The following is a 25,242-nucleotide window of genomic DNA, read 5'->3' on the forward strand; positions in this document are numbered from 1 at the left end:
ATGTGTATTTTGTTGATTCATGTCTTTTACTTTGAAATGTTTAGTTCATGTTTCCCTTGTCATGTGATTCCTGTTTTCCCTCCATGTTCATGTGTCATGTTTTCATTGGTTTATTGTTTAACTAGCTTGTTATGAGTTCTGTTTGTTCATTGGTTTATGTTCTCCCATGTCTTGTATTTAAGCCCTCATGTTTGCATTGTCTAGTTGTCAAGTATTGAACGTGTTTTGCTCCTAGCCAAATCAAGCCATGATATGTTTGTCTAGTCAAGTTGTTTATTTAGTCATCATGTTTGGATTACTGTACTTGTAAATAAACTGCAGTTAGGTTCTTCATCTTCACATCATTGCCAGCAAATGTTACAATGTGTGTTTAACTACACAATCATCAACAACCATTCAGTAATTACTATGATTTAAGTCTAACAAGCTTTAAGTAGAAAACAATTCTTGGTTCATTTAGAATCAGACATGACAGAAAAGTTACTTTTAGATTTAGTAAGTTGTTCATTCACTATAAAGAATTGTCTGATAAGAGTCATTCCTTTGAGATTAAGGCTGCACTTGTTGTACTGAGTTTCACGCTGCTGATTTAGTTGCGGTGTTATAATGCATGTAACACTGTCTGCAAGAGTACTGAAGTACAGTATTCAGTCCACTGCAGAAGAATCCATGTTCAAGAACTATTAATGGAACTGAAAGTCATGAAATCATTTGGTTCCATTTTTTTTTGGAACTGGTTCCCAACCTCAGGGTTATATATGGACCTTGATATCAACATGATGTTTCTAAGAACACACACACCAAAAACAAACTTTGTAAGGTGCAGAGTAAAAAAAAAACAAAAAACTTGTACACTTACTCGCTGCTCCAACAATAATTTTAATCCAAAACCATATGGTTAACGTTTCGACTCATGTAACGAGTCTTCTTCAGAACAATACAAGAAATGTTGTGATGTCAATTTGAAGTCAAACATCTCATGGTTCAACAGGTGCTAGCTATTTGGTGTTAATGACTTCACCCATTCAGGTCTCCCAGGGTGGATGTAGACAACACAGAGACTTGTATAAACATGGTTAAAACAAACTTCTTAAATTAATACATCATAGTCATGGACTGGGTCATTAACACCAGATAGCTAGCACCTGCGGGAACCATGAGATGATTGGCTTTAAATTGACATCACAAAGTTTCTTGTATTGTTCTGAAGAAGACTCATTAAACCATATGGTCTTTTTTTTTTTTTTAATATCTTTTCTCTTGGGCTTTCTCCATTTTTCTAAAGTCAGTTCTATTCAGGAAGGTTGTCAGAGGGGATTCCCCTTTGTACATGTGTTTTAAAGAGAGATCCAGTGCTGCTGTGCAGTGTGATCTTAACAATGCAGAGGGGCAATGAGAAAGAGTAGTGTGTGGGTGTGTGTTTGTCTCCAGATGGTCTATCACTGCACTCTCTGTCCCCTTGCTGACCACACAGCAGGAGAAAGCAGCATCCCAATTTTTGAGCTTCTTTCTATGTTTCAGTGTTTCCTTTCACTTTATTGACCAGTCAATACATTCTGTTACTTTTAAGTTATGCCCCTGTTGTGTGTGTATCACACACACACCCTCTCCCTGGTCTAATAAAAATCTTCCCATCTGTTAGAATCTCCCTGGAACTTCAGAGCAGGAGAACAGAGGAGACTTGTTCATTTACACTAGAAAAAAGGAATATAGTGGGAGGAGATGGAGAGAGAGAAGGGGAGGGAGATAAGGAGACGAGGGGAGGGAGAGGTGGCTTTCAAAGGAGAATAAAAGACAGAGTAAGTGTGTGAGTGACATTTATTCTTCTCACTCGTTTGAACGTATCCCCTGGACAGCTGTTGGGGGTTTGTAATGGACAGATGTGCCAAATGTTACACCAATTCACATTCATAAGACACAGATGTGATTTTGTCAGTCTTCATAACATGTTTATAAACACCACATTTGGAGTCATGTCACAGATCACATTGATTTGAGGTGCCCTGTCCATTTGTAAGGCTGAGACTAGGACTGGTTGATTGCAAAAAAAAAAAAAAATATATGATCGTGCATAGTTTGAAATGGCTTTCCCAATCAAAGAGAACTGTAAGTTCGACTAAACAGCCATTGTAGCCTATTTCAAATTGATATTGCAAGAAGTGAAATACACTAAGCAATTAAGGCGTGAAGGCATTCCCCCCAATTTGAACAGATTTACAAAAATGAATCACACTTCCCAACTTTAATTCTTAAGTTTTAAGTAGATATAAATCATCTGCATAAATGCTCACACACAAGATTTTACATCAGCAACAAATTTATTGTGAATATATTGCGAGTATTCTGTATTTCGTCCAGTCCTAGTTGGGACTTTGATAAGGATCTAGTTTTAGAAACAGTTTTCTTTAAAGCTGTGAAATCATTATTGTCTTAGCTACTTTCTGCAAGTTTTAGTGACATTTAAACATGACACATTTGTGATTTATGTTGTTTACACTTCTTTATTTTTGTCTTGTTGTTTAATTAATGCTTTCCATAATTTTTATCCTTGCTGCTCATCTCTTGCTTCGTTTTCTCCTAATTAAATGCGCCAAAGTGTCAATTTTAAGCTCTGACAGTGAAATTATATCATCTCTGTGAAATATGACATCATAAAAGTGTAACTGACTGACAGGAGTTTGGAAGGGAAAAGCAAATGACTGCAGGAGGCACTATCCATGTGATAGACACATTCACTGTACCGTTAACATACACTGACAGAAAAATCTGTGTGTGGAGCCCCCCGTGAGGCTGATTTCCTGTCTAGATATAACACCTGAAGGGCACTTGAACGTGTGAGAGCTCATGAATAAAGTCTGTTTTCTGTTTTCCACTGTTACATTTACATCTCATTGCATTAGTATGTGTGTGTGTGTGTGTGTGTGTGTGTGTGTGTGTTTGTAGGACTGGCCCTCCCCCATCTTTGACTGTACAGTAGAGTGTGAAAAAGCACATGCATATCTTCTCTCTTGACATCTCTCTCTCTTGCCCTCTCATTTTCCCTCTCCAGCCTCTGGGCTATAAAGTCAATTGTAGCAGGTGTGTGAGTGGGCAAGGGGTTTCCCTGGGGAAGTCACAGGGGTAAGAAGGGGTCAATTTTTAATGGGCCTGTCTGCCCTCTTCTCCTCTGAAAGAATCTCCCATTTCCTCTCTTTGTCCATCTTTTGCTTTCTTGGCATTCAGTGTTTGTTATTCTGTTCAACCGTGTCAGTTTGAGTGATGTTATCAAATGATTACGTTTGGTGAGCCCCTGCTGGTGTTGAATGGAAAAATTGTCCAGGGAGAGAAGGAAAGGAGGTGTCCATCTGGTACTATCTGGAAATATCTGTATGTCTTTAGTCGGACACAATGCTTGACGCTGAACAGGTGTTAGTGTTACTGAAACTGCAGTGGAGAAAAGAATGGCTTTTTGACACACACATATGAAACACTAATGTTGGGGCTGACAGCATCATTCAGAAATCTGCCTCAGGGCAGAGAGGTTTTTTGGTTGAAGAACAGAGAGAGGAATAGATGAAGAGAAGGAATGATTAGTGTTAGGTGGAGTTTCTCATTTGTTTCCTCTCTTCTCTGTAATTTGTTGAACTTGGCCCCTTTTTTTTTTTACTGTAACCCCTTTTCACGCTGGTTTTCGTTTAGAACAGGTGCTCAACTGTTGCTCTGATGGGGTTTTTTTTGTACCCCTCTCCGAACCGGCCCACGATTTCCACTTACTAGAGATTCGAATGATGGTGTAATTGCAAATTACATAGTGCATTGCTGTCCTTGTTTATGAGTATTGCAAGTTTTCAGAATGTATTTTAACATCCAAAACCTTTTAATTCAGCATCTTGCCAGCTAGGAATGGGAATCATAAGAAATGTAAGGATTCTGGTTCCGTTTTTTTTTTTTTTCGGTTCCGATTCCTCTCAACGATTCCCGATTCCTTAACTGTTCCATTAACAATTTTTACCTTTGAGAAGGAAATATTTAGAAATAAAAGCTTTTATTGACTTTTCAAAAGATGAGATTACTTCAGCAACTTCTCCGACTTAAGTTTTTTTTTATTCACTAAAAGGAACTAAGAGTCTTTTGTTGGGGAACTGCAAGACACTGGTTGCACTGTGTGTTGCACAGCAGATTCAAAAGATCCGGCTCATGAGAGTCATTTTCTCAGGTATCTGACTACATGGGTTGTACTGTGTGTTTTGAGCTTTAGATCCAGTAGAGGGGCAGTGCAGCCACTGAGTAGCGCAGCTACAGTATATTAGTATTTTAGTACAGTGTTCCATCTCCATTGGCCGTAGATTGTATGTTCAAGAACCGTTAATGGAACTGAAAGTCATGAATATCATACAGTTCTGGTATTTTTAAACAAATGGAACAAGTTTCCAACCCTAGGCTCAGCACAAACTGTTTTTGATGCAATGGTCAGATGTTGTAACAAATAAAATTACTAACAATCAAACTATGAAATATGATATTTATGTGGGCTTGACAAAGCCAACATACTGTTACTCGACAGAAAAACATTTGACGTTTTTTTTTTTTTTTTTTTTTTTTTCAAAATGTAAAACTTACAGCTTTTAAGCTACATCCACCAAACTCAACACAGACCTTCAGACTGTTTTGGAATAGTGTGCGATATCTATTCTAACTGATCATGGTTTTCATTTATGGTTTTCACACAGCGGACAATCGAAATCAGAAAAATGCCATAGACTTACATTGACGGAATGTTCAATGGAATGCTTGTTAATTAAATCTCTGTCTGTCTGTCTGTCTGTCTAGATAGCTAGCTGTTTGTCTTACCATAATGTCTGTATAACCATCAAAATGTTAAAACAAGTTTAAACTTTCAGACAAGGCTGTGTCAAGCCAACGTCAGTTTGTCGTGACAAACTTTACTAGTTGTAAATAAAATAATTTTACTTAAGAATGACTGGGGAAATGAAATAGCTGGAGCTGCACTGTGCAATGCAATAGAATGTCCATCAACTAAACACCCATCGCATCGCATGTTTCCTGTGTAGACAGCTTTTCTTAACATAATTGGTGCAATCTAGTTTTGATTTGCGTCAGTCTTGACTGATTAAGTTTTTGTTTTTGAACTTTATTTGGTGAGGACATTCTCCCACCCTCACCCTCTGATGTTAAAGGGTTAATTCACCCAAAAATCTAAATTCTCTCATTATTTACTTACCTTTAAACTATACCAGATGTATATGACTTTCCTTCTTCAACAGAAGCAATGATTTAAAGTTATAAATGTTTTAATTATCAGTTTGTTTCTTACACAAACCTATCAATTCGCTTCAGAAAACATTGATTGACTGGAGTCGTGTGGATTACTTTATGCTGCCTAATTATGTCTTTTGGACCGTCAAACAGCCAGCAGCCTGATGGTGCCCGTTTACTTGCATTGTATGGACAAACAGAGCTGAAATGGGCTTATAAAATTCTTCATTTCGGTTCTGCTGAAGAAGGAAAGTCATACACATCTGGTATGGTTTAAAGGTAAGTAAATCATTAGAGAATTTTCATTTTTGGGTGAACTATTCCTTTAATGATTCTTGGTTCGAGACCAGCAGGAAACGTGGAGAATGGTTCCAAATTGGGCACCAGCCCCCTGTCTGTAGTTGGATCTATAGTTGAGCTGTAGTTTTAAGCTGATATTTCACAGGGATGACAAAACCCTTTTTCTTGTTTTATCTTTTTATCTACACTTAGATCCAGCTGCACCTGGTACAATCTCTGGTGTGGTTTTTATTTCTCTTGTAACAAATCTGTGCTATTTATGCTGTCACCACATCACACACATGTGAGTCATAGACACAGTCACAGTGTGTTTTAATGTGCACTGTTGGAAGACTCTGTGTGTGTTTTGTCTGTGTGTGTGAAGATCTGAGTGCCGAGAGGAGGTCAGGTTTCCTGACTCAAGGGATCTGCTGGCATTGAGGCCCCCTCGCTCAGATGCAAGAAAACCAGAATTTCCCTCTCGTTCTGTTTTTTTTTTTTTCTTTCTCTCTAACCCCATCCTTATTACAACACATAAGAGAGTGGCTCAATAAAGCAAACTTTTGAAGCATTGCCAACAATATCCAGGCAGCAAGAAAAGAGAGTTGGGCTGGGGGAAGGGAGGAACTGGACCTGGAAAAGAGGAAAAGGGGGGAGGAGGGAGAATAACCCTGGAAGTTGCTACTGTAGAGCCTCTGTTATAATGATCCCAGCAGCCCAGAGGACTTTGCAGTAAGACCAGCTACAGGGCAGAAACCACAGAGAATCTTTCTCTCTCGCTCTCACACACTTGTGTGTATACCCTGCTTTCCACATGATTTTGGAGAGGGAGATTTTAAACAGATAGTTCACCCAAAAATGAAAAATTTGTCTTTAGCCCTATTTGGATGGGACTAGTTTTCTAAACGACATTTGAGTTACAATTATTATCACATGACATCTGTGATTTCATTTACGGATTCAGACTGGACTAAATTATACCCATGTTTATTATAAAGGTGGGAGTGTCTGTTTTGTAGATGTGGGCATTACAGAAGGTTGAACACATCAATATAGGTGATCAAATTAACATATCTTTTAAACTTTATCTGTTTAAATTTCAAATTACTTCTCATTTTAAAAATAAATCTTAACTAATTATTGAATTTTAATTTACTAAATATACATTATAAATTACTTATTTTAATAAGCCTATTAAAATACATTTCACATTAGTTTTTAGAAGTGGCTGCTTATAATAAACCCACTGAAATAGACAAGACTTATCTGTGAATTAGGGCTGGGCGATATGTAAAAATATTTTTGCGATAATTGCCTTAAAAAATATTGCGATATCCGATTACATCGTCAACCACCCTGTCAAGGTTCAGTGAATTTTTCTGCTTTATTGATTTTGCTTTCAAATTTTAATTCATTTATTGAAACACGAAAAGCATAAAAGACATTTCTAAATTCAAATTGCACTTTAGACAAAAAGAAAAAAGCAATAAAATAACAAAGTGATCAAAAAATCTTATTTAACCACCTCCCTAAATCCAAACATTTACCATCTCCAACGGCTCCATTTGCCATCACGCAAGCATCCATCAACACAACAACTGGAAATTACTAATAACCTACAGATTAAGAACTAAAGACAATTATATATGTAAAGACAATAATAATCAAAATAAATAAGCCTAATAAATTCCCTTGTGTACCCAAAACAATGCTGCCAACAGTCTTATCGAATTTGTGTTTGTATTGCGTTTTGGTAATACAGATAATGCTGCCTAAAGAAAATAAAATAATACTCAATTTTAGGTTCAAGGTGAACGAGTCTTGCATTACTTTATGATTTATTCACTTTCATCTTTGTTTATTTAAGATCGATTGGGTGAGTTTTGACCTTACCATGGTAACGGCATGTTAATTTGTTTTGATCCCTAATGGAGAGTTGCATGTTTGAAGTCTCAGTGCTGTCCTGTTTGAAATAATCTGCATCATAAGGTTCTATAAAACTGAAATCTGAGAAAGGATACTGCATCTGGAAATGCAAAAATATATATATTTTTTTAATTTAATGCATGTAATTACAATAGATTAGAGTAGAATTAAATCAGTTTCTGTCAGCTGAAGTTGAAACATTCCGCTCTTTCATGACCGAGTGAGTGAGATTTTTCTTATATTCAGTATATCCTAAATGAGAAGGAAGTTAAGGTGAAGACAGATCTGTGGATCATTCAAAATGCAGATTATCTCAAAGAACAAAAAGTTGGGTGTTCATTTTACCCATGACAGATTAATTTAAACCAAGCAGACATTTTTGATTGTTTTCGGCACTACGTGTTTTTTTGTTTTGTTTTTTTTTTTTGCTACAGAAAAGGAAGAAAGAATAGTAAAGTTAAAGGAGCAGGGTATATATAAGGAGCAGAAGGTAAATAGATGTTTCATAAAGACAGTTGTGGGTGTGAGGGTCTTAAATATGTTTTTTTCTTCATTTCTGTGTGGGTTTGTCTCATAGCCTAAAAAGCCAGCACGAAGGCGTGAGCCTATCAATGCCAGCACTGCAGATGAGGGCATTGAAAAGATGTTAGAGCAGAAACGCATCTCGACAAAAATACACTATGATGTGCTGAAAGACTTGAATAAAGAAGGACCCAAAAGTCCCACATGACTTCATCCAAGAAGGGCACACCTATCAGCAGCTTTGGCAAGAGGTATGAAGATGTAGGAGAAAAGTTCTCTCTCTCTCTCTCTCTCTCTCTCTCTCTCTCTCTCTCTCTCTCTCTATATATATATATATATATATATATATATATATACTGTATATACAGTGCATTCATAAAGTATTCAGACCCTTTCATTTTTTCACATTTTATGTTGCAGCCATATGCTAAAATGCTTTAAATTATTTATTTTTTCACATCTACTCATCTACACACCATACCCCATAATGACAATGCAAAAACCAGATTTTTGATAACTTTGCAAATTTATTAAAAAGAATAAAATTGAAATGTCACATTGACATACTGTAAGTATTCAAACCCTTTGCTATGACACTTGAAATTTAGCTCAGGTGCATCCCATTTCTCTGGGTCATCTTTGAGATGTTTCTACACTTTGATTGGAGTCCACCTGTGGCAAATTCAATTTATTGGACATGATTTGGAAAGGCACACACTTGTCTATATAAGGTCTAACAGATGAAAATGCATATCAGAGGAAAAACCAAGCCAACTGCCTGCAGAGCTCAGAGACAGGATTGTGTCGAGGCACAGATCTGGGGAAGGTTACACATTTTTTTTGGCTGCATTGTAAGTTTCCAAGAGCAGAGTGGCCTCCATAATTCTTAAATGGAAGAAGTTTGGAACAACCAGGACTCCTAGAGCTGGCCGCCCAGCCAAACTGAGCAACTGAGGGAAAAGGGCCTTGTTAAGTAAGGTGACCAAGAACCCGATGGTCACTCTGGTTGAGCTCTAGAGATCATGTGTGAAGATGGGTGAACCTTTTAGAAGGACAACCATCAATGCAACACTCCACCGATCTGGCCTTTATGGCAGAGTGGCCAGACGGAAGCCTCTCCTCAGTGCAAGACACATGAAAGCCTGCTTGAAGGTTGCATAAAAGTACCTAAAGGACTCTCAGTCTGTGAGAAACAAGATTCTCTAGTCTGATGAAACAAAGATCGAACTGTTTGGCCTCAATTCCATGCGTCATGTCTGGAGGAAACCAGGCACCGCTCATCATCTACATAATACTATCCCAACAGTGAAGCATGGTGATGGTAGCATCATGCTGTGGGGCTGTTTTTCAGCGGCAGAGACTCAGGGACTGGTCAGGTTGAAGGAAAGCTGAACGCAGCAAAATACAGAGACATCATTAATGAAAACCTGGTCCAGAGTGCTCAGGACCTCAGACTGGGCTGAAGGTTCACCTTCCAACAGGACAGTGAACCTAAGCACACAGCCAAGACAACGCAAGAGTGGCTTAGGGACAACTGTGTGAATGTCCTTGAGTGGCCCAGCAAGAGCCCGGACTTGAACTCAACCGAACATCTCTGGAGAGACCTGAAAATGGCTGTCCACCGACGGTCCCCATTCAACCTGACAGAGCTTGAGAGGATCTGCAGAGAAGAATGCCTGAAAATCCCCAAATCCAGGTGTGCAAAGCGTGACGCATCATACCCAAAAAGACTTTAGGCTGTAATTGCTGCCAGAGGTGCTTCAACTAAGTACTGAGTTAATGGTCTGAATACTTATGTCGATTTGTTATTTCAGTTTTTTCTTTTGAATAAATTCACCCCACTGGTCTCTTTTCACATTGCACTCTTTTGTGGTATGCTTGCAACATTATGGTGACTACCACCAGGACTACTAGTGGTAGCTGTTTGTTTACCACCTTAGTTAGGTTAATGACTTGATAATGAGTAAGAAGTTTCCAGCTTCACTGTTTTATTCATGTTTTTGTCCCTTTGGATTTACCAACAAAACTTCACACGCACAGATCAGTTCTTGTGTTCTTCTGCCGTAAATGCATTGTATGAGATGCGAAGAATGCAAGCTGCTTACTCAAGACAATTTGTTTGGAGACACGCAGCTATGAGGAATATATTCTATAAAAAGTATTATAAGAATAAGGAGTATGCAAATATCCAAATTGTATGTCATCAGTAGTGGTTTACGTCCTCGATTTAGGGCATACTGCTTTCAGTCCAACTGCGAACACTGCAGGAGTTCAAATAAACCACACTCAAGACCATGTTTTCAGCTGGACTTAATTTGCTGGAGCACACCTGAGTTCACACCAATTAAATGAACCGAACCGTGAAACCGACTTCGGTCTGCATCAAAAGCTCTGTTGTGAAAACACCTAAAGTCTGCTCTAGAAGTGTCACTATTTTATTATTTCTGTAGAGTTCAAACTTTCATTCTAAAACTCTTCTAGAGAATAAAATGAGGTTATTAAAGAAATGTAGCTAATGTTGAGAGATCTGTTCTTGAGTAATCCTGTGTCTTAGAAAGTGTTGTTGGTGTTTTCAGTCTTATAACAGATCCTCCTCCACTCCATACACCCTCGTCTTTATTTGTTTGCCCACACCCTTTTTTCTGGACTTTTTCTCCTTCCACCACTTCAGCCCTTTCTCTCTCCCAAATGCTAACTGGAGTCCGTATAGGCACACTCATGTAAGGTGTCTTGGAGTGATTTTAGACTCCTCATTGCTTTTCAATAAGCAGATCAGCTTTGTCCATCTGAGATCTATTGCTAAATTAAAACATTTTCTTTCCAATAAAAACCTGGTAATTGTGATCCACTCACTAATTTTATCAAGGTTAGACTATTGTAACTCATTGTACATTGGTCTCCCTCAAGCTGCATTATCCCGCCTACAGCTGGTTCAAAACGTGGCAGCTAGGCTTTTGACAGGGTCAGTCTGTGTATATATCGACACTGGCGGCCAAAAGTTTGGAATAATGTACAGATTTTGCTGTTTCAGAAGGAAATTGGTACTTCACCAAAGTGGCATTCAACTGATCACAAAGTATAGCCATCACTCCAACACCTTATCCTTGAGTAATCGTGCTAAATTGCTAATTTGTACTTGAAAATCAGTTGCCATTATATCAAACACAGTTGAAAGCTATTTGGTTCGTTAAATGAAGCTTAACATTGTCTTTGTGTTTGTTTTTGAGTTGCCACAGTATGCAATAGACTGGCAGGTCAATATTAGGTCAAAAATGGCAAAAAAGAAACCACTTTCTCTAGAAACCTGTCAGTCAATCATTGTTTTGAGGAATGAAGGCTATACAATACTTGAAAATGCCAAAAAAATAAATATTTCATACAAAGGTGTACACTACAGTCTTCAAAGACAAAGGAAAACTGGCTCTAACAAGGACAGAAAGAGATGTGGAAGGCAAGATGTGCAACTAAACAAGAGGATAAGTGCATCAGAGTCTGTAGTTTGAGAAATAGACGCCTCACTGACAGCTTCATTGAATTCTACACGCTCAACACCAATTTCATGTACAACAGTAAAGAGATGACTCAGGGGTGCAGACCTTATGGGAAGAATTGCAAAGAAAAAGCCACTTTTGAAACAGAAAAACAAAAAGAAAATTTAGAGTGGGCAAAGGAACTCAGACATTGGACAACAGATAATTGGAAAAGAGTATTGTAGATCTTAACCCCATTGAGCTTTTGTGGGATCAGCTAGACAGCCACATCTATGGCAAGTGCTACAGGAAGTGTGGGGTGAAATGTCACCTGAGTATCTGGACAAACTGACAGCTAGAATGTCAAGGATCTGCAAAGCTGTCATTGCTGCATGAGGAGGATTTTTGATGAGAACTCTTTGAAGTAGTTTAAGTCAATTAATTAATTCAAATTGTAATAGTTATTTTTCATGCTATTAATGTCCTAACTATACACTGTGATCAGTTGAATGCCACTTTGGTGAATAAAAGTACCAATTTCTTTCCATAAGAGCAAAATCTGTACATTATTCCAAACTTCTGTCAGCCAGTGTATATATATATATATATATATATATATATATATATATATATATATATATATATATATATATATATACACCGATCAGCCACAACATTAAAACCACCTGCCTAATATTGTGTAGGTCCCACTCGTGGTGACAAAACAGCGCCAATCCACATCTTAGAATAGCATTCTGAGATGCTATTTTTCTCACCACAATTGTACAGAGTGGCTATCTGAGTTACCGTAGACTTTGTCAGTTGGAACCAGTCTGGCCATTCTCTGTTGACCTCTCTCATCAACAAAGCATTTCCATCCACAGCACTGCCGCTCACTTGATGTTTTTCTTTTTAGCACCATTCGGAGTAAATTCTAGAGACTTTTGTGTGTGAAAATCCCAGTAGATCAGCAGTTACAGAAATACTCAAATCAGTCCATCTGACACCAACAATCATGCCACAGTCCAAATCAATGAGATCCCATTTTTTCCCCATTCTGATGGTTGATGTGAACATTAACTGAAGCTCCTGACCCATATCTGCATGATTTATGCACTGCACTGCTGCCACACGATTGGCTGATTAGATAATCGCATGGATGATTGTCGGTGCCGGATGGGCTGGTTTGAGTATTTCTGTAACTGCTGATCTGTAACTGAATGTTGTGGCTGATCGGTGTGTGTCACTCTGTCATTGTATATTCATTTGTTTGATCTGTAAAGCACTTTGGGTCAACTTGTTTTGGTGTTTTTAAATATGCTCTATAAATTAAGGTTGACTTGACACACAAAGGCAGGGTATATTACTAGACTATATTTTCTTATTTTATCTTTGCGCATGAACACAATTTGATGTTATTCTACCATTTAGATCATATTCAAGCAAGGTACAACAACATAAAGGTTTGATTGAAGAGTGAACAAAACCATATCTGCTATATAGTGTTTGCCTTCATAACCCATTGAACTTGCACAGTTTTTTCAAAGGAACAATTTAAGCTTTGCTGTGGCATGTTTCAGTCACTTTGAGTCACTCTGACCAGACATTTGTGTGTTTTCTTTGTTGTTCTCTCTTTGTGATGCTGGTTCATGCTGCCTGTATAGACTCTCCCTCGCTGCACTTTCAAAAAGTAATATGGTATTACCATGTTTTGTTTTGTTTTGTTTTTGGACATGGTACCATGGCAATAGCATGGTTTTTGGAGACTACCATGATGATAATACATTGGAGTACCATGTAAATACTGTGGTATATGAATATGGTAATTGTTCATCCTGCAAAATATATATCAAAGTATTATCATCTAATAAAATCACTATACAATGGTTCCACCATTGTACTGTTTTGTAGGGGTTCTGTGTGTATTTGCCACCTGAATTGTGTAGATTTTCCTCAAACCTTCCCAAATCTTTGATGGACTTTTGGTAGAAAATTGTTGGGTATGTTTTCCTGGAAAAACTAATTACGGTTTCACTCATGATCCCTAAATGGAAAATTCCTGGAGCTTTTGTGGGTTGGGCTACAAGTGTGAAAGGTCCTTATGTTTGTTTCTCTCTCTTTATGTCCTCTACCCTTTCGTGCCCTCGAGTACAGGGCAGGTCTGAATGACTGTTAAGAATTGCCCAGTCTAGGCTAAATTAACTGTGAGTGTGTGAGAGAGAAAGTCCCATACATATGGTCAGTTAGAATGGCCCGTCTGCTCTATATTTAGTCTCTAAATGCTGGTATGGAAGACATTAAAGTTTAGAGCACATATTTAAAGTGAGGCCCCACTGTGGCCCACTCCCTGGCTCCCTCCTTTCATGTGTGTGTGTTGTACCTCTGTGTTGAAGAACTAATTTCTATTCAACACTTGTTAGTCTTTTTTTGATTGAAGATTCTTCTAGGTTGTCATTAGTAATGGATATTCTGTCTTTAAGGACAGACTCTGAACACAAAAAGTACACCTTACTGTCGTGACATAGTAAGGTCAACATCATGGAACAATGCACATTTCTCTCTCTCTCTCTCTCTCTCTCTCTCTCTCTCTTTGAGTGGCTGATTTAATCTCTGTCTATTGTTGTTTTCTTAGTTGCTGAATGAATGTTTCAAGTGAACAGGATAGATCTGTTGAATCATTCATTCTGAAAGTAGCTTTTATGATTTGTTTTTGTGAATGGAAATGTGAGTTCTTCTGAACAACCTTTTAAAAGCGATTAAACTGTTACCACAGCAGCTCGCTGTCTCTCTCCCCCTTCCTTTCACCTCTCTATCCAGTTTTTTCCCCTTCTTTTTCCTAACACAAACAATAACAGTCAGCAGTCTGTTTACTGAATGCAGTCTGTCTGAATGGGAGTGTCTGTATTATTCAGTAACATGTCTTTTACAGTTGACCCTGCATTCTTTTTCTGTTCATTTTTTATTCATTCACTAGTGTCACACTAAGCTTGGGCGATATTGCTTAAAACAAATATATTTTTTCAGTCTTTGGCAATATTCCATTTAGCTTACAGTATATGTATTTATGTATTTGCTCTGAAATGGCATAAAACACTATTTGTAGCCTATTAAGCCTAACCCGATTCAAAATGTTTATTGCAAGTTGCAAAAAAATAAAATAAAAATAAATAAATAAATTCACTAAACTAAACAAACAGAATGACATTTAGTAATTTTCATTAATTGCAATGCTCTAACATTGCATTGGAATAAACAGCAATATTTACCTATAAATGTTTCACAAAAAGTTTTAATACTTAAAAAAATGACATTGAAATGGACAGTTTAAACTAACTCATTCATGGAATTGAATTAAAGGGGTCATGAAATGCAATTTTTTTAAAAATAATTTTATTATCTTCCCTGAGCTCCACTGATAATGTCAGTAAAGTTTTGTGCACCACAACTGTCATAGTTTAGTAATAAATAATAATTTTCCACCCAGTTTTGGCCTCAGCGTCTCCTTTAAACTTCAATGTAAATGCCTACTGTTCTGATTGGCTAACATCGTGCAACCCCTCAAATTCAGCCATATTTGAAACTCAATTGGAAGAGAAACAAGCTCTTCACAACATTATAAAACTAAATTTCAGGGTTTACACAATGCACATAAGACACATTGCATCCAAATATATTAAACAGTTCACTCAAGCACATCAGCACCATAACAATCAAACAGTCATAACATATGAAATATTCATGAATGAAACTGTTTACTCATGGTTTTGCTGTCAAGTCCAAGTCCAAACGTGATGTGGGGTGTAAATACAACTGAGCAATGTCTTGTGACGTCACGAACACAGTTTTCCAAACGAGACATTTAAAAAAGGTGGGAACTATAAATGCTCTTTTTAGACTGGGGAGGAAATTTTGAGTTCTGAAATTTACAGTATGTTTTTATAGTGCAGTTACCCCTTATATGTCTAAATATCAAGGAAAATTTGATTTTCCATTTCATGACCCCTTTAAATTTACCAACTCTAATACTATTTTTGTTACTAAAATAATCGTTGAATCCGAGTTTTAAATCAGTTTTTGAAATGGACAGTTTAAACTGATTCATTGAAATTAATCAAATTTACAAGCTTTAACACCATTTTTGCTACTAAAAATCAAATCCGGTGTATGAATCAATTTATTGAAATGGACCGTTTTAACTGATTTATACTAATTTAAATCCAAGTTTCATACAGAGACGCTTTTAATATACCTTGTTGTTTAACTTTCTCATACTTTTAGGTGTTGAGATAAGGAGGGATCACGAAACTAATCTAACTACGCTGTTTTTAGGAAGCTTAATGGGCACATGAAAAGTGCATTACAATATTGTGATATCCATTATGTTACTTAATTTTATGTAGTCAGCAAAGTCATCGAAATGTCCTTTTTTTTCTCTCTCTCTCTGAAGAGATGTCTAGACCTATTTAAAAAGCTGAAGCTGAATTTATCACAGAAACTCAAATGAGTGCAGTTAAGTGTGTGTGCATGTGTGTGATCATCTGCTGAAAGTAAAGCCATTGTAGTCTGAGTTCAGTCCACCCTCTATGACACTCTCACGCATTGTGTGTGGTTATTCACAGTTAAACATGTACAAGCATACTCCCTTTTCTGCCTCTCTGCTGTATTTTTACAGCCTGTTCCCGACATCCTCCAGCAATTACCTGAACATCCACCCATTTGCTGGTCTGTTCATCCCTCCTTCCATACAATACTGCCATGCTTCTGTATGTTAAATGTAATAAGTCTCTCACATTCTCTTACTCTTTCTTCCAGAAATAGCCTGGATAATTGCCCCCTGCTATTTTACCCCCCTTTGCCCCTCTCTCCTAACCCTTCTTTGGTCATTTTCACTTTCTCTCAAATACCCGCAGCTCAGCATTTATACGGAGCCATGGAGATTATAAAAAGTGTGTGTGTGTGTGTGTGTGTGTGTGTGTGTATGTGTGAGAGAGAGAGAGTTAATTTTTTTTTTTTTTTAAATTGCAAAGGTTTCATTAGAGTCTGTGCAGAGGTGAGGGTTTGTGAGAATGCGAGATGGATTACAGCACCAGAGTTATTATAGTTTTTTGTTTTAATTTCCATTTTATTTTTTATTGGTCCTTTCAAATAAATTTTTTATATAATTACTTTTTTATTATCACCATTTCATGGCATTTTCCTGTTTAAAGAAGGCAGGTAAAGGTTTCAAATTGTATATTTTCTATTTTATTTTAGCTATTTAGTTTTCAGATCTCTCAATTCTGTTTTTGTATTTTTCATTTAGTTTTTTGTTTTGTTTTAGATTTGTTACCAATTATAACATTGGATTGCACTCATTTTTGTGCCGCACTAGTCTTTGTTCTTCAACAACTACTCTGTATCAATAGCTGGTCTCATGAAAATATTCACACCTGGAGTGCCAGAAATCACCATCGCACACCATCACACATCTGGTAATTAAACAGCCCCCCTCTCACTCTCACTTTTGCTCGCTCTCTGACAGCTGTTCAATAGACTCATCTTCAACTTTTCTTTTGGTACTTTCTCTCCTCCCCTATTCCTCTGAGATTCATTCTGCTGTAGGCTCGAAGTCTCTTTCTTAATCAGCTTACTGGCAGAAAACTTGCATCTCTTGAGAGAGTGAGAGAGAGGTGAGCAGTCTACTGTCTGGGAGATTAAAGAAAGTTATGGCTTTCTCAAGGCTGAATTGACCCAAATGCTATTCCTTGAGAAAAAGAGAAAGCTCTGCATAGGACCATAAGCTTGCTTCTGAAGTGACTTTCGGGTAAACCGTGTTTTTCCACGTGCCGTTCCGTCTCGCGCATGGTACTGCGCTCAGCTTTTCAAAATATACTCTTTTTACCACGAACGCATGGGCACATGTTCGACGCATGCAGACTACAACTGCTTTGTTATACTCTTTAGTACAGTTAACGGCGAACGCATACACTAACAACGCACGCAGAAGAGGACTGTCCACCTGACTAGAAAAACTGGGCTGCACGTGGACAGGGCTGGCAGACTTTGCTGATGAAGAGATTTGCGTCAAACATACTGTGCGCTAGATGCACCGGCACACAGAATACCAAAGTATACTTTGACCTTAAGGCACTGTTCAGCAGCAATAGTGTCAGCCTGGTGTCAAAAATTTAATTATAATTGAAGCCTCAATTGACATCAGCCATTTAGTCACACTCAGAGAACACTGCAGTGTCTGAAATGTGAAGAAGTAATACAGACGGTCAGAGAAATGGTGTTTTAAATTTTAAAGGTAAAATGTGTCATTTTTTCCATCACTAGCGTCACTTAATGCAAATACCAAAATCAGTTTTCAATGTACACACTGAGCCCATTTACATGCACACCAATAAACTGATTACAAAAAAAAAAAAAAAAAAAATCAGCTCAAAATCAGACAAAGAAATCCGCATTTACATGACATTTAAAATAATCGCCTTATTTTCTGTTGTAAACCATGTAGAGGCATTGTAACAACATGTGCGCACATTGGATAAGTCGGTAAGAACATCGGTAAAGTGTTTATATGCAATGTGAAATCGGTGTCCATCGGTTTATTCTCAAGCCGTTTATGACCTTACACCAATAAAAGAAAGCCGCTTAATGCATTTACATGACTACACACATTGTCAGCTAATCTGTATAAGAACGTAAATGAAAATGTGCTCAATGTTTATACTTTTCGGGGAAAACAACCTACAAATAGCTTACTCATACAAGAATGTATTTTAATATGGAAAGAATTGACAGATGTCACCATTTCCTGTAAGAAAGCTGTCCAAACTATCCAAACCACAAACTTCTCACTCTGAAATGAGGCTGTACACATCATTACTGTTGTTTGAATAATTGACTTACTCAATGGCATGTACAATTTAACAGCCCTTGACATATGTGTGAATCAGGTGTATGTGTGTAAAACAGACTGTTTTTCTGGAATAGAATGTTGTCACTTTGTTTTGGCTCTGATTGCATGTTGCCTGTCTGTCCATCTGTGTCTGTCTTCGGACGGCAATTGTTTCTCATGGTGATGTCTGTAAAAGTACATTTTCATGGCTCCTCTGTGATAAAACACTTGCATTCGGATGACAATTAAATCATGGGGGACAAGCGAGACTTTTTGTCGATCACATGATTGCAGTTGCGCTTGTTATATGGAAAATTCATCAATCCACAAACTGTGTCCTCTGTATTTGTGTTTAAATATGTTTGGAATTATCTGTCAATGTTTAAAAAGTAGAGGTGGAAATTAAACCTTTTAAATAAGATAACCCGGCAACTTTTCTGGGACTACTCAACCCGTATAAATGAGTAGTCATGCAAGCCCTATGTATAAATGTATTTAGTAAATGTTTCTACATTAAAATGTGATATACTACAATTTTTTTACATTGCTGCCATAATAATGGACCATTTCAAAAGTTTAGGTGATCTGGCTCTCGTTTTTCTTTCCCTTCTACTTAAGAGTTCCCACTCACTGTGGTGGAGCGGCGACGTCATTTTATTATTGTGAATTATTTCAAATATTTCTGTTACACAATCCTCCAACTTTCACAACTGTCCATTACCGCCAGAGCTGTTACCACACACAGCACAAATGTACGGCACTTAGCAGTGGTCAAAAAGGATTTTCAAAATGGCTTTTGGATTATAAACTCAGAGATGTGGATTCGGACGGTAATTAAATTACCACACGACCTTGGTATTCAGTAGGTCATTTTGGCGGGAATTTTCTCGCGGGAGGTGGGAGAAAAACACAGACATTTCAGATTCGGACGGTAATATAATCACTGACTGCCCCCTGTAAATAATGGAATTACCTCACGTCCCCATGTAAAATAATTGCCATCCGAATAGGGCTTATAAATGTTTGTGATTGAGTTTAAGATGTGTGTGAGAGTAGATTTGGGGCATCTCATGGTTATATAGATAGAACTGCTCCCATGAGATCCGAACATCTTCTGCATATTCAGATGTATAATCAGGAGAATCATATGATTCTGATTAGCGTTTATTTATGCTGCGGGTTAAGCGCATCTCATCTGTACCTCATTAACATATCTTACATTCTTTGGATAATGAGTAAACACATTATTCGAACTGTGCCACTGCAATGTTGACTTAAAATGATTGATATTGTGGAAAAACTCTCTCTCTGGATTCTTCTATGCCTATACTTTTATCTTACTCTGTCTGTCTCACTCTCCCCTTTTTCCCCCACGTTGTCGGTTGAGCTCAAATGCCATGTTTATTCCTGTGGGAATTTTGCAGTGAGAGATTTGAAGTTGATGGTAATCCAAGACAGGGGATTACTATCATTTTCTGTTTACCATCCATAAAAATGTGCTTGATTCGCAAATGTTCTTCATGCTTTTTGAAAAAGAGAGTAAATAATTTTTTTTACTGAAAACAGAGAATGACATTCATTAGAAAGTGGGGGCCTGGGTAGCTTAGCAAGTAAAGACGCTAACCACACCTGGAGTCGCAGGTTCAAATCCAGGGCGTACTGAGTGACTCCAGTCAGGCTTCCTAAGCAACCAATTGGCCCGGTTGCTAGGGTGGGTAGAGTCACGTTGTGTTTACTTCCTCGTGGTCGCCATAATGTGGTTCTTGCTCTCGGTGGGGCGTGTGGTGTGTTGTGCTTGGATGCCTCGGAGAACAGCGTGAAGCCTCCACATGCGCTAGATCTCCGCGGTAACGCGCTCAACAAGCCATGTGATAAGATGCCCGGATTGACGGTCTCGGACGTGGAGGCAACTGAGATTCGTCCTCTGCCACCCGGATTGAGGACCTAGAGCACATTGGGAATTGGGCATGCCAAATTGGGGAGAAAAAAAAAAAAAAGAAAGAAAGTAGGGGGTTGTTAATGTCACTGTGGGTCTGTAAATTCTGGGTTGATAGAACTGAAATGCACACATTTAGGGAATTAATTTCAATAATGTGTCAAGATTTGCATTATAATGAATCAGTGATTTTTAGGCAGTGTAGTAAATTGAAATAAACATACGTAAGGTAAATATTACTTTATTTATCTGACTGGATAGTCCAATATTTGTGACCTTAAACAATGCCAATAAACTTTAATTTATCCAGAATACCCAGAGTAGCTCTTTTTAAGAGAAAAGCCATTTTCTCTTAATGATCTTGTCTATTTGTCTTTTTCACTCTCTCTCTCTTTCTTTCTTGCTGTCTCCAAGGTTACAGCCCCTTATACAGGTGCATCTCAATAAATTAGAATGTCGTGGAAAAGTTCATTTATTTCAGTAATTCAACTCAAATTGTGAAACTCGTGTATTAAATAAATTCAGTGCACATAGACTGAAGTAGTTTAAGTCTTTGGTTCTTTTAATTGTGATGATTTTGGCTCACATTTAACAAAAACCCACCAATTCACTATCTCAAAAAATTAGAATATGGTGACATGCCAGTCAGCTAATCAACTCAAAACACCTGCAAAGGTTTCCTGAGCCTTCAAAATGGTCTGTCAGTTTGGTTCACTAGGCTACACAATCATGGGGAAGAATGCTGATCTGACAGTTGTCCAGAAGACAATCATTGACACCCTTCACAAGGAGGGTAAGCCACAAACATTCATTGCCAAAGAAGCTGGCTGTTAACAGAGTGCTGTATCCAAGCATGTTAACAGAAAGTTGAGTGGAAGGAAAAAGTGTGGAAGAAAAAGATGCACAACCAACCGAGAGAACCGCAGCCTTACGATTGTCAAGCAAAATCGATTCAAGAATTTGGGTGAACTTCACAAGGAATGGACTGAGGCTGGGGTCAAGGCATCAAGAGCCACCACACACAGAATGTCAAGGAATTTGGCTACAGTTGTCGTATTCCTCTTGTTAAGCCACTCCTGAACCACAGACAACGTCAGAGGCGTCTTACCTGGGCTAAGGAGAAGAAGAACTGGACTGTTGCCCAGTGTTCCAAAGTCCTCTTTTCGGATGAGAGCAAGTTTTGTATTTCATTTGGAAACCAAGGTCCTAGAGTCTGGAGGAAGGGTGGAGAAGCTAATAGCCCAAGTTGCTTTAAGTCCAGTGTTAAGTTTCCACAGTCTGTGATGATTTGGGGTGCAATGTCATCTGCTGGTGTTGGTCCATTGTGTTTTTTGAAAACCAAAGTCACTGCACCCGTTTACCAAGAAATTTTGGAGCACTTCATGCTTCCTTCTGCTGACCAGCTTTTTAAAGATGCTGATTTCATTTTCCAGCAGGATTTGGCACCTGCCCACACTGCCAAAAGCACCAAAAGTTGGTTAAATGACCATGGTGTTGGTGTGCTTGACTGGCCAGCAAACTCACCAGACCTGAACCCCATAGAGAATCTATGGGGTATTGTCAAGAGGAAAATGAGAAACAAGAGACCAAAAAATGCAGATGAGCTGAAGGCCACTGTCAAAGAAACCTGGGCTTCCATACCACCTCAGCAGTGCCACAAACTGATCACCTCCATGCCACGCCGAATTGAGGCAGTAATTAAAGCAAAAGGAGCCCCTACCAAGTATTGAGTACATATACAGTAAATGAACATACTTTCCAGAAGGCCAACAATTCACTAAAAATGTTTTTTTTATTGGTCTTATGATGTATTCTAATTTTTTGAGATAGTGAATTGGTGGGTTTTTGTTAAATGTGAGCCAAAATCATCACAATTAAAAGAACCAAAGACTTAAACTACTTCAGTCTGTGTGCATTGAATTTATTTAATACACGAGTTTCACAATTTGAGTTGAATTACTGAAATAAATGAACTTTTCCACGACATTCTAATTTATTGAGATGCACCTGTATGTGCACAGCCCTCTAAGAAGCTGGCCCTCGATCAGGTGAGTGAGATGAAATCACCGTCCTTCACACTAGGGCAGGATATTGGCAGGCCTCTCGATATATTAAACCAGTTTTCCTTAACCCTCAAATGGCCCTCTGGCCCAGAGCTTCATTTTCTAGTTCATCCTCAGTGTAAGGAAAGTATATTAAGTTGACCTAAAAGCAAGTTTTTTTCCTTTCATGTCTAAATTAAGATTTGAGCTAGAGAGCTGGTCCTAGATTAGCAGTCTAACTCTAAGCAGATACTCTAAGGCCCTGGTTTGAGTTGGCGTATCATAAGTTAATGTACCGCCTCAGACTGTGACGAAATGTGGGCTACTGAATTCTGGACTTGAGCAGTTCTTGATGACACATGCTCTTTTCTCTGCATTCCTGCTGATGTCTCGCTGTCATTCTGGCCCACAGACTACTGTAGTTCTTTATTGGCTCTGTCACTTCCTCCGGATATGTTTTATGATCAGAAATCTTTATATTTTGTCTGTTATAAAAGAGATAGTTCACACAAGAATGAAAATTGTGTCATCGTGTACACACCCTCATGTTGTTCCAAACCCAAACGACTTTCTTTCTTCCATGGAACACAAAAGGAGTTGTTTGTGTGAAATTTTAGCTTCAGTCAGGATTCTGCCTAGCATATCCTTTCTATGTTTCACAGAAGAATAAAAGTCATTCAGGTTTGGAACAACATTAGGGTGAATAAATGATGGTAGAATTTTTATTTTTGGGTGAACTATCCCTTTAGATCAGTCTGTCTCTCTGTCTGTATTAACTTGGTCTAGGGTTGTACTGTATACCAGTGCGTAAAAAATAAATAAAACTGTACACTACTGTCATTTGGCAAATTGTGAGCACACTTCAGAAGTTCAGGCACTGAACTGTGCAGCATTAAAGCAAAGGTAGCTTTTAGGTGTGTAACAATGCAGTGATTTGAGAATGAAAATTCAATACATAAATTGCGGAATTTACTACGGTAATTGGTTTAAGATTTTATATCAAATTACTATAATACTTCCCAATGTGCCACAGGGAGTGCCTCAGATTACATGCATGCTTTCACATCACACGACTGGGGGAAAATAGGGCTCACATTAAATAAAAGAAGGTTCATACTGCCAAGTTCGACTTTTTATGTCATTATTCTGTTTCCATTTGAGCCAAGTAAGTTAATTGCTATTTTCTCCTCATATTCATGAACAAATGCATAGTGCCCTATATGTTAAAATGCCATTAGTCATCTGATGTAGTTTATTTGTTGCTTAAAGTATCAATACTGAGTTACTAGTGCTTGGTATCGTACTGAAGACAAAGTTTTGATGTTGATCCAAAATTCCATATTTACATTGCTCTTTTCTCTACTACCTTTAAACTTCTTTGTTTGTGAGTTAATAGATAATAAATCTCTCTTTTACTTGGCCACAGGGGAAATGAAGGGTTGTGATTGACAGCATTCCTTCAGGAAAAGGAAGTTCATTATAAGATTGTTTGTTAACTTGGAATACATGTCCTAACCAGGCAAGATTTGACAAGTATATTGCACTGAAAGTAAAACTCCTGCAGGAAGTGACACAATCACAGACACTCAGGCACACAATCAAGGAGTTAATGAAGAATGTTTTTGAATATGTTTAAATATTTAACATTTTTAAATATTGACCCTTCTCTCGTTCGCTGGCTCGTGTCCTCTACCCCTAGAAAGGGTCAGGTGCCCCAGTGGCCAACCCTGCTGCTCCTACCCAGAATACTGTTGTTGTGGAGAGTGGACCAGTGGCGTACGAAGACCCCGTGGATGAGGAAGATGACGATGAGGTGGAAGAACACTGTGTCAGTGCCATGCAGTTAATGGGCAGCATTGGTAAGTGATGCAACAAAACCTTACCTTTACCTGAAGGATGAGTTTTGACCTTTTTTAAACTTCACAACGAGCTGTTCCTTTAGACTTTTACCACAAATCTGAGCATTTTGATGGGAGAAGCCTCTGCTGACACATTTTATTACACTTCCCTCTGGAATACTTGATTGGTCAATCACAGAATTCAGCAGTCAAATATTTTTGCAGAATAATAATTAAATTTATAATCGACCATTGTCCCTGGCAACCGATTTCCTACATAGTTGTGTTAGTTTCTCTTTGATCTCACATAATAAAATAATTTCACCTCCAACATTCAAATCCATATTTCATACCCATTTATTTATTTATTTGGCATGTAGTAGTGTAATAAGTAGGATAATACACAGTCAGTCGGATTATACAGTCTCATAATCACAAAATATAATCCTCCTGATCACCCTGTCTGAGTTTATTTTTCAAACATGACCGGCTGACTGTACCATATCACTTACACTCTTTGCTGAATTTATATGTACTGTAGTTCAGAAAAAAAGCATAAAGTATGCTTACTTTTCTGTGTTCTTCTCTTCTATTGTCTACAGATTATGGTTTTAGGTAGATGATGATGATGGGTTCTAAATCCAGAGTGTCACCAGAAAGCCTATCCTGCTTATTTCTGCCCCAAAACAAACAAATGCTGGTGTTTGCCTGTAGTTGCAAGGTGTAGGGACTATACACTACAGTGGGATGGAGAACAAACTACAACTAAAAGAGAACAAACTACATGAATAAAAGCCCTGAAATTATTAGCAGTCATATACAGTATGCTTTCGGAGAAGGCACGATAAGACCTCACATTCGTGTTAGTGCATTTGCTTTCATGCAGGGGCGCATGTTCTGAGTGACTTTAGACTATAAACTGTGCAGTTACGTCACACACATTCAGCTATTAATCATCACTAAGTGCATGCATATACAATCAGTATAATTCACAACACAAACAGGAGGACAAGAGTGTGTGTGGAGAGTGATAATTCTCTCTCTGGAGTGTGTAAACCTTCTAGTTAACTGCATTACTGTGTGTTTTAGG

General features: G+C 38.0%; 1 pseudogene; it reads left to right on the forward strand.

Annotated features, from left to right (window-relative positions):
* LOC127413797 (transcription factor IIIB 90 kDa subunit-like) overlaps positions 1 to 24,771 on the forward strand; it is a 48,803-nt pseudogene extending 24,032 nt beyond the window's left edge.
* The last annotated feature ends 471 nt before the right edge of the window (positions 24,772 to 25,242 follow it).

This window comes from Myxocyprinus asiaticus, chromosome 23 (genome assembly GCF_019703515.2).
Source record: "Myxocyprinus asiaticus isolate MX2 ecotype Aquarium Trade chromosome 23, UBuf_Myxa_2, whole genome shotgun sequence".
Classification (NCBI taxonomy): domain Eukaryota; kingdom Metazoa; phylum Chordata; class Actinopteri; order Cypriniformes; family Catostomidae; genus Myxocyprinus; species Myxocyprinus asiaticus.